Genomic DNA, 8,924 nt, shown 5'->3' with positions numbered 1-8,924 from the left:
TATTTATAAAATATATGTATTTTTTTTTCATATAATTTGGTTAATGATTATTCTATTTTTATTGTTTTTTTTTTTAATAAAATTTAGAACAATAAGGCATCTAATTAATACGATGTTTTCATTTGATATATACTGCTTTTGAGTTCAATACATAATTATGTAGCAAAATATAAAATGTATTCATAAAAATATATATTTTTACAATTATTTTAACAATAAAATTTACTCTATGTAATAATCAGTTAAATCCGTTAGCAATTTGAAATAAAACAGTTAAAACTATATAGGTCTATAAGTTTATTAACAATAAGTTAAAACTTTCGTAAATTACAAACAACTGTATGTACTTTTATTTTATTATTGTAATTTTTCATACAATATAAACTGTCTATGAAGTGCAACTCTATGTGCCAAAGCGGATTCAATGCTATTGCAATAAATATAATATAATTTTAGATTATAATAATTTACATTAACTAAATACTGACTTGACTATATTTATGTACAATATATATAGTTCTTATGACGACAGTGAAATTATAATTAAAACCAACTTTTTTGTAATTAAAGAAACAAGCAAGATAAAACATAGTTGCCAGTCACGCTACAAGTAAAACGTTAAATTGATAATATAATAAATAAAAAATGTACAGTTATTCTATTTTAACTAAATAAGAAGCTTTAATGAAAAGCTATTAAATATGCCAATAAAGTAAAAAGATCCCATCGATTTTTAAAAAATTAGTTTAAGTAATCTAAGTTTAAATACATATAATTAAATCTAAACTACAAAAATATCAATAGAAACTTTTTTCGCATTTAGCCGGTAGGTTTTGAATAGTTTTACATATTAACATTGAAATATAAGTGTTACCAAGAACAGATCCTGCAACACTTTTTTATCGCATACGAATAATGTAAAAGAACTGAAATATTGACGTTTAAGTCCTATATCATATATAAATCCTTTATCATATAATTGTTCTTATCTACCTCATACAGTATAACGAAAAACAAAATTAAATGCGTAATAATATTTTTCTTTAAATTTTTGACAAAAACTTTAACATTAGTTTTTAATAACTACGAGTATAAATTCTCGAAACGTCAGCGTGAATAAAAAAAAAATATTGCTCATGTATTAAATTTCTATACGAATTTTATTTGTAACAAAAAAAAAAGCCAAATGTAACATTTGACGTAGTTTTAAATTACAAATACCAATTTTCTTTCATTTTACTATTATGAATATTAACCAATTAAGGTTCATACTGAGGTGTGGCGTCAACCAAAACGCGTAGTGAAATACTTTTAACGTGTATGAATGTTTCAGTAAGCAATACTTTGAAAAGAAATCTGAAATTAGGTATTACAAATACGGGTTTCTATTTTTAATATATAGACATAATGTAGTTATTTATAAGATTTTAAAAACTATTTGAAATCATCTACCTCATAATTTAATAAAAGTTTAGAGTTTATTATTAAGTTAATATTGTAAACGTACACAAATTCTAGGTATTATTGCCATTCTATTAAAGAATGCGGAATGATTAAAGGTTTTGTAAGTCTAATGTTTAGAGTTTAAATTTTGTTTTCTTATTATTTTTCAAAGAAAAATAAAATATAAAATGTAACAGTTCTTTCATTTACTACATCACCGTGATATATGATTACGAGGATTCTTCAGTCGAAGCCATTTGTTTAAAAACAATAACCCTTAGTTTTTATGAAATATTTTTATACAATTATAATGATTCAAAACTAGTTATACTTTATAAAAAGAAAAAAGAAAATACTTTAATTCAGACGTCAAATATGATCCTTAAAACGTATAAACTTAGCTTTAGAGTACCTAGAAATATTTCGAAATTGTTGGATCCCACAGCCACAGTAAAAATTCACAAAAGTATGTTTTTAATTATATCTGATAACTACTTCCTCATATAAATTTCCTCATAAAAATTAGTAATTACACAATATTTCATATAATAACTGAAACTAGATGAAGCTACGACAGCGACTGTAACATATTTCAAATAAATATTAGCATGAAGTTTCTGTATAACTAAATTTTAGTCCTGCCAGCTTCATGATAATTAATTGTATTACAAACTAGCTGACCCGACAGAAGTCTTTCTGTCGACGCCTGAAGTTATCTAAAAATAATACAGGGCTCCAAGTTCGGTTGCAGTATAGTTATGATAAGTGTTTTGTAAATTTCTTGATGTGCTATTTTTTGGAAATAAGGATTATTATTATTATCGTTTATTTGTATAATGTTTATTATTATTATCTGCTAGACGATACTCCACCAAAATCAAAATCATAATCAAAAACAGTTTTATTCAAATATGCTCCAAGAGCACTTTCGAATCGTCATTTTACTAATTAAAATTTTAAAAATCAATTATTATACTTGTAGAAGTAAAGCTACCACCGATTCGGAATGTAGATTCTGCAGAGAAGAATCGGCAAGAAACTCCGCAGTTACTCTTTTGAAAAATAATATATAAACTGTGTTTTAGTACAAAATTAGTGACATGTTGCATAAAATACAACGCCACTAAGTCCACACATGATTATCAACTATGTAATCCTCCACCGAGTAGTAAGCTTTATCTACTAATTTTTTTTCAATAAAAACTTTAAATTTATGTTGAGACAATTCCAAAATCGTTTGTGGGATTTTATTATACATGCGAATACCATGACCCAGAAAGGAAACGTTTACTTTGCGCGGTTGGAAACTTGGAGTTACAATTTTGTTATTTCTTCTCGTGTTTACAATGCGATTATTACTATTTATTTCAAAATAATGAGTATTTTGGTGAATATACATAATATTGTTATAAATATACTGCGACGCAATTGTTAATATGTCTAGCTTTTGGAAAACATCCCGTAGGAGAGCTCCAAGATCGTAAATGCCGCGAATAGCCCTTTTTACAAGATAAATATAGTCTCAATATCTGCAGCATTACCCCACAGTAACACCCGTTTAATCTATCTTCTATCTTCTCTATATATCTAAAATTGTTAGGTCACGAAATCTCAAAAAACACTGGATATGAAAAGAAGAAAGATGAAATCTTTCAGTGAGGAAGATTATGCGTGTCTTTTATTTTTCATGCTACAAATACTACCTACGTCTCGACTAGACATACAATCCATCTGCCCGTCATTTTTTTTTAAATTAGAAACGTGAAAAACAAAAAAATTCACTATTGATTAAAAATAAATAAATATGCATTTCAGCATTAGTGGATATTCTATCCTTAAAGGAATAAAATACTGATTGAAAGTTTAAATGAGAAATTCGTTACGTGTTTTTTAGGGGCATTTCGCGTAATCGCCACGCTTCCCAGGCGGGCTGGCGATCTCAGTTGTGTGACCACGTGTTTAGAAGGCGCTGCTGCCCACACTCTAGTGGTTTTCCTTCTATCGCTTCTTACGATACCCACGGGATGAGATGGGGTGGCACTATTCTACGCCAGTTGCCACACGGCAATATCCCGCAGTGTCTGAAGACGAAAGTCTTCAACAAGTGTTTGTTGCCAGTGATGACATATGGATCCGAAACGTGGTGGCTAAATATGGGTTTCATAAGAATGTTCAAAGTCGCTCAGCGGACGGTGGAGAGGGTATTTCCCTACGTGATAAAGTAAGAAATGAGGAGATCTGAAGGAGAATCAGGGTAACTGACATTTCTCGAAGGATCGCACAGCTGAAGTGGCAATGGGCAGGGTACATAGCTCGAAGGACTGATGGCCGATGGGGCGGAAAGGTTCTTGAGTGGCGACCGCTTACCTATACGATGATCTGGTCAGGGTCGCAGGGAACCGCTGGAAGCGTGCTGCGCAGGACCGATAGTCGTGGAAAACATTAGGGGAGGCTTATGCTCAGCAGTGGGCGTCCGTGAGCTGATATGATGAACACGTGTTTTAGTTTTTGTGAAAATTTTAACCTTAAATGGGTGAAAATAGGAGATAAAATTTGTATCGGAAGCCGTTAATTATGGAGTATGCTTTAAACTTTTTCTATCGACGTTTAATCAGAATTTTTTTTTTTATTGGAAGAAAATCAATCATATAAAATCATTGACATTTCTTATAAAACAGCGTCTTATTTTTGCATAAATTGTTATTGCCGGACTGCTAAATAAATATTATTTAACCCTGGATTATTTTAAGACCCGGTTAGTTATTTAGTAAAAATAAGTTTTGTCTAACTTCTTATTTAGTTTATTGCTTTCCAACCACAATGCTGAGCCCTCAATTTCAAAAATGCTGATTCCAATGGAATCCAATGGAATCAGCATTTTTAAAATTGCGGGCAAATCACTCGCATCAAAATCATTGATGTTTCATATAAGAGTGTCTAATTTTCCATAAACCTTTCTTTCTGGACTGCTTTTTAACATATACATTATTTACCCTTTATTTTTAGATCCGGTGAGGTATTGGTTAAAAATAAATGAGTAAATAAGTAATCAAATCTATGTGTAGCGTGTTTACAGAAATTATGTATGTTAAAATAGGAGACTAGTTCGTATTACTGAAATTACCTTAGTAATGGCTTGAGAAACCTAAGGGAAGACTGTTTTTCGCATGATTGTTCAATGAACCGCCCAATTCAAATCGCCTCAACCTTTAGATAACAATCCTAAACAAAGATTTTAAACGAATGTATAGTTTCATGTAGATAATGGTCAACTACTCGTATTCCACTACTTTGTATATTAGCCGGAACTGTAAAAGACTAACCAAACAATTCGGTTTAACGCAGCGCAACGGTCACAGCACTGGTTTGTGGTTGTTGCGCTGGCGGTTGCGGGTTCAATCCCCGCACATGACAAACATTTGTATTGGCCATACAGATGTTTGCCGTGGTCTGGGTGTTTGTGCAGTCCTTGTGGCTCTCCCCACCATGCCTCGTTAAGCCGTCGGTCCCGGTTGTCATCATGTACACCTGATAGCGATCTTTACTAATAGTAGTGAACCGCCAACCCGCATTGGAGCACCGTGATAGATTAATTGAATGTGTGGCGGATTTGGTTGATGGATTTGACGCGATTATGTGAAAAAATACTAACACACAATTAAAATATGGATGTACAGTCTTAAATAAACTATTATTATTATTATTATTAAGCTCTGATCCTTCTCCTACATGGGAAAAGAGGCTTATGCCTAGCAGTGGGATATTACAAGCTGGAGCAAAAAGTATTAGATTGTTGTCCCGTTGGTCTTCTACTATGGGACAGTAGTATCATCTATGTTTCTAATCATTAAGTTGATTTCTATTGCGAAAGAGGTATTTATAAATAAGAGACATATTACTTTTTTAAAATCACGTCGTTATCAAGCCACAAATTTATTTTGGCATTCGCACGGACTAAAACCTCTCGGGTGTTCCTTCACTCGCCTGGGGTGGGATCATGGGGACGATAAGAACTTCCGCGGTCTCGCTGGCATTGCCCAAACTAGGGCCCATCACCATACACGCATCTCGAGAGGCTCACACGAACACTAAGGTCGCCTCTCACCTCAGGACAGTGCAATGCGGACGATAGATCCTCCGATCTATCGCCCACTGGTCCGGTGGTACGGCGGCAGGTTGGCCAGGTAGGGCCTGCGTCACTGACCGTACCTTTCGCGACGAGCTGAGTGCGAGTTCGGGTCCTATTCCCGCTCAGCCGCTTCCTTCCGCAGCATTACGTCGCTGCAGAAGGAGGAAACTGCGTTCCAGTTCTCCTCACTGCCGATGGTCGGCACAATCAAGGTACTCCACGCCGGGCAGGCCACGCGTGTGTGCTCCGATATGACCATCACCTATTTCAAGTGCAGTAGTTGTAACACTAAGGGAAAAGACGACTAAAAATCCTAAGCCTAAATTTTTATATATATATATATATATTAGCTGTGTGGTTACGGCAGTAAAGAATATAGCCAACCCCACTCTTCCCGTGGATGTCGTAAGAGGCGACTAAGGGATAACACAGTTCCTTAACCACCTTGGAACTTAAAAAGTTGACCGATGGCGGGATAACAATCCAACTGCTGGATTTCAAATACACAGGCCGAAGACGGGCAGCAGCGTTTTCTTTGCGACAAAGCCAACCCTACGGTCACCAACCCATAACCACATTGGGCAGGCGCCCAGCGTGGTGACTATGGGTAACACACATGAGTTCAGGACATTTTTGGCGCTTGTGGAGGCCTATGTCCAGCAGTGGACTGCGATAGGCTGAAGAGAGATATATATATATTTTTTTGTTTCAGTAGTTTAGTTTTATTTTTATTTTGTATAAATTTCTAATGAAATCACAATAAAAAAAAAAACAATATTACAGAATTTTTAAAGGATTGGAAGTAATTCTCACATAAAAGTATAATTAATTCAAGAAGTATTAGGTTTTGAATTTTAATTTTATGGTTAAATTTGTTACAAAAGTTTATGTTCATGTTAAGATTAGTATATAGTATTCTGAAGAGTAATCATATTTTTTATTCATTTAGTAGATAATACAACATAATTTTAGCCAGCGTTAAATTAAAAAAAAAAGATGTGCTTTAGACCACACACGCAATTACCAGCTTCCTCCCAAAGTCAAGCGTGCGTAAAGAAGTTTTACTTTAAAAACTTTTATTTAAGATTTTTTTACATGAATATAGTAATATGCAATTTTGCAAAGCAAAATTACGTGTGTATTGTCATGGTCCTTGGAAAACGTGGTGTTCGGTGGCAAGAGATGTCACTTTTTTAGTCGAGTCGGGCGAAGATAGGCGCCCGAGGATGCAGCAGTGCGGGGCTCCCCTTGCCCCCCTGCGACCTCACACGCCCCGCCGCCCCGTGCCCCTCGCTGACGTAACGCTGCCGTGTCCGCCCGCCCTAGTGTGTGCCGCGCCGCGCTTCGACCGACTGGGCATCACTCACGCGCCCGCTAGTCTTTAGTGCAAATCATTTGACGTTTCACTTTCTGGACCATCAGATTCGGTATCGAGACCTATTAAAAGTTGCATAACGAAGCTGTGCACGCGCTCATGTGCTTTCCCTTGTCTTAGGATCCTCTGCGACCCGTAACCGGATGCATCGATGTCATTCCTCGATAACTACTCGTTAACAGCGTTGCAAAATTTCCTTTTCAGCGCCGTTTAGAGTCTTAGTATATCGATTATCATTTTTAGGTTTTACGGGCTTTAAGCTATTTTGGTTCGTTTTCATTTTTTTAACTGAGGAATATATATAGGTGTACGTGTTGTGCTTTAAGATATATCTGTTCTATCATGAATGAACATTTTTAAAATCCTAAGTCAATATTAGTATTTTAAACTGTATCGCTTCTTATAGAAAATTGTAATAATTATTAAATATTTTACTCTACTTTCATTAGAGTGTAGAGTGTGGCGTGATAGAGTTATGTATGTATAAGTTTATGTAATACAGATCAGCCTTAAAGTCATTCACTAAATGATTTAAGACTCTGTACTACGTAATGTTCTAGAGTATACGAGTACACATGATAAACCGCATTAATTTATACAGATATATCTTAATCACTAGCGTATCGAAATGCGATGTGTACGTAGATCGTCGAACCATTCAAAAAAATTATTAAATTTGGACAATAATTGGCATTAATGTGCTTATGGTAAGTTACATGTCTGATAAAAGCGTTGTTAGTTGAAGATTAAGCTTTTTAGTTATTAGAAGCATCATCATACGTCAATTTGTATAAATCAATGCATTAAATCCGAAAGCCATTTAACAAATCATTCACAATCATGAAGTAGCCTAATTTAAATATAGCGTAAAGTGGAATTCATTTTGACTCAATGTACCACCATATTAAAATAATAGTGGATTCATTTCATAGAAAATAAACATATTTAAAAATATTTAGTTGAATGTTAGTATAGCATGTAGATCATAATTTTGTAGTATTTGTAATGCCTCTTAATTATGTACCTAACTCGAAACGACGATAGAATGACTTGGGTGATATTTAACAGATAAATTTAGTATTATATATAGGTATTAATGGAGTATCTTCGATTGTTTTATTAATTATATCTTTTCAACTATTCTTATTTTAATGGTTTCACGCATTTTAACATTGAAAATAGTTACGCCTGCAGTATCGCATGGATGTAAAACGCGCCTGGCTATGTGATGGCCTTATAATTAGGTTGAATAAATTACTCGAACAGAAACATGCAATTTGCTGTCAACAGAACTAACACAGATAATATTACCAGGATTTTATGATATGTACTGGGCTATTATCTAATACTATTAAACGAGCAATTCTTGTATATATAATCTGAATCTCGGAAACGGCTCCAACGATTTTCATGAAATTTAGTATGCCCCCTGCATACTAAATTTTATGAAATTAGAATGCATTATCTAATTTCATTTCGGGGGGGATAAATAAATCTAACTAGGATTCATTTTTAGAAAAAGTCGTTTTATCCCAGTTTTTAGACAGTGAAAAAATGGCTACAATATCGTTACAATATGAAAGTAAATTTCGCACTTGTCAATAAAGTTGTAATAGCTCAGGTGAGAAATTGGCCGGTCGCGATCGACCGAAATGACCACGGTTTAAATCCGCACATCTCAAGAACGATTATTATTTTTTCTTTTTTTTCTAATTGCACTCGTTATTTTTTATTTAAATAGCCAGTTCTTATTTATATTTCTCTCTCTATAATTCTCATTACTTTTTTAATTATTTTTTATTTTTGATTGTTTGATTGTATTTATTTATATATTTTATTATTGTCGGTAAAAAAATATTATTTATATTTTATAAATATGTACTTCGTATTTAAATATGATTTCCAAAAAACAATATTTACTAAAAATACCGAGCTAAGTTCGGTCACCCAGGTACTATTTGTTTAATTATTTAGTTT

The sequence above is a fragment of the Melitaea cinxia genome, chromosome 6 (assembly GCF_905220565.1).
Source record: "Melitaea cinxia chromosome 6, ilMelCinx1.1, whole genome shotgun sequence".
NCBI classification, from domain to species: domain Eukaryota; kingdom Metazoa; phylum Arthropoda; class Insecta; order Lepidoptera; family Nymphalidae; genus Melitaea; species Melitaea cinxia.
The sequence above is the reverse complement of the archived record's forward strand: the minus strand, read 5'-3'. Positions refer to the sequence as shown.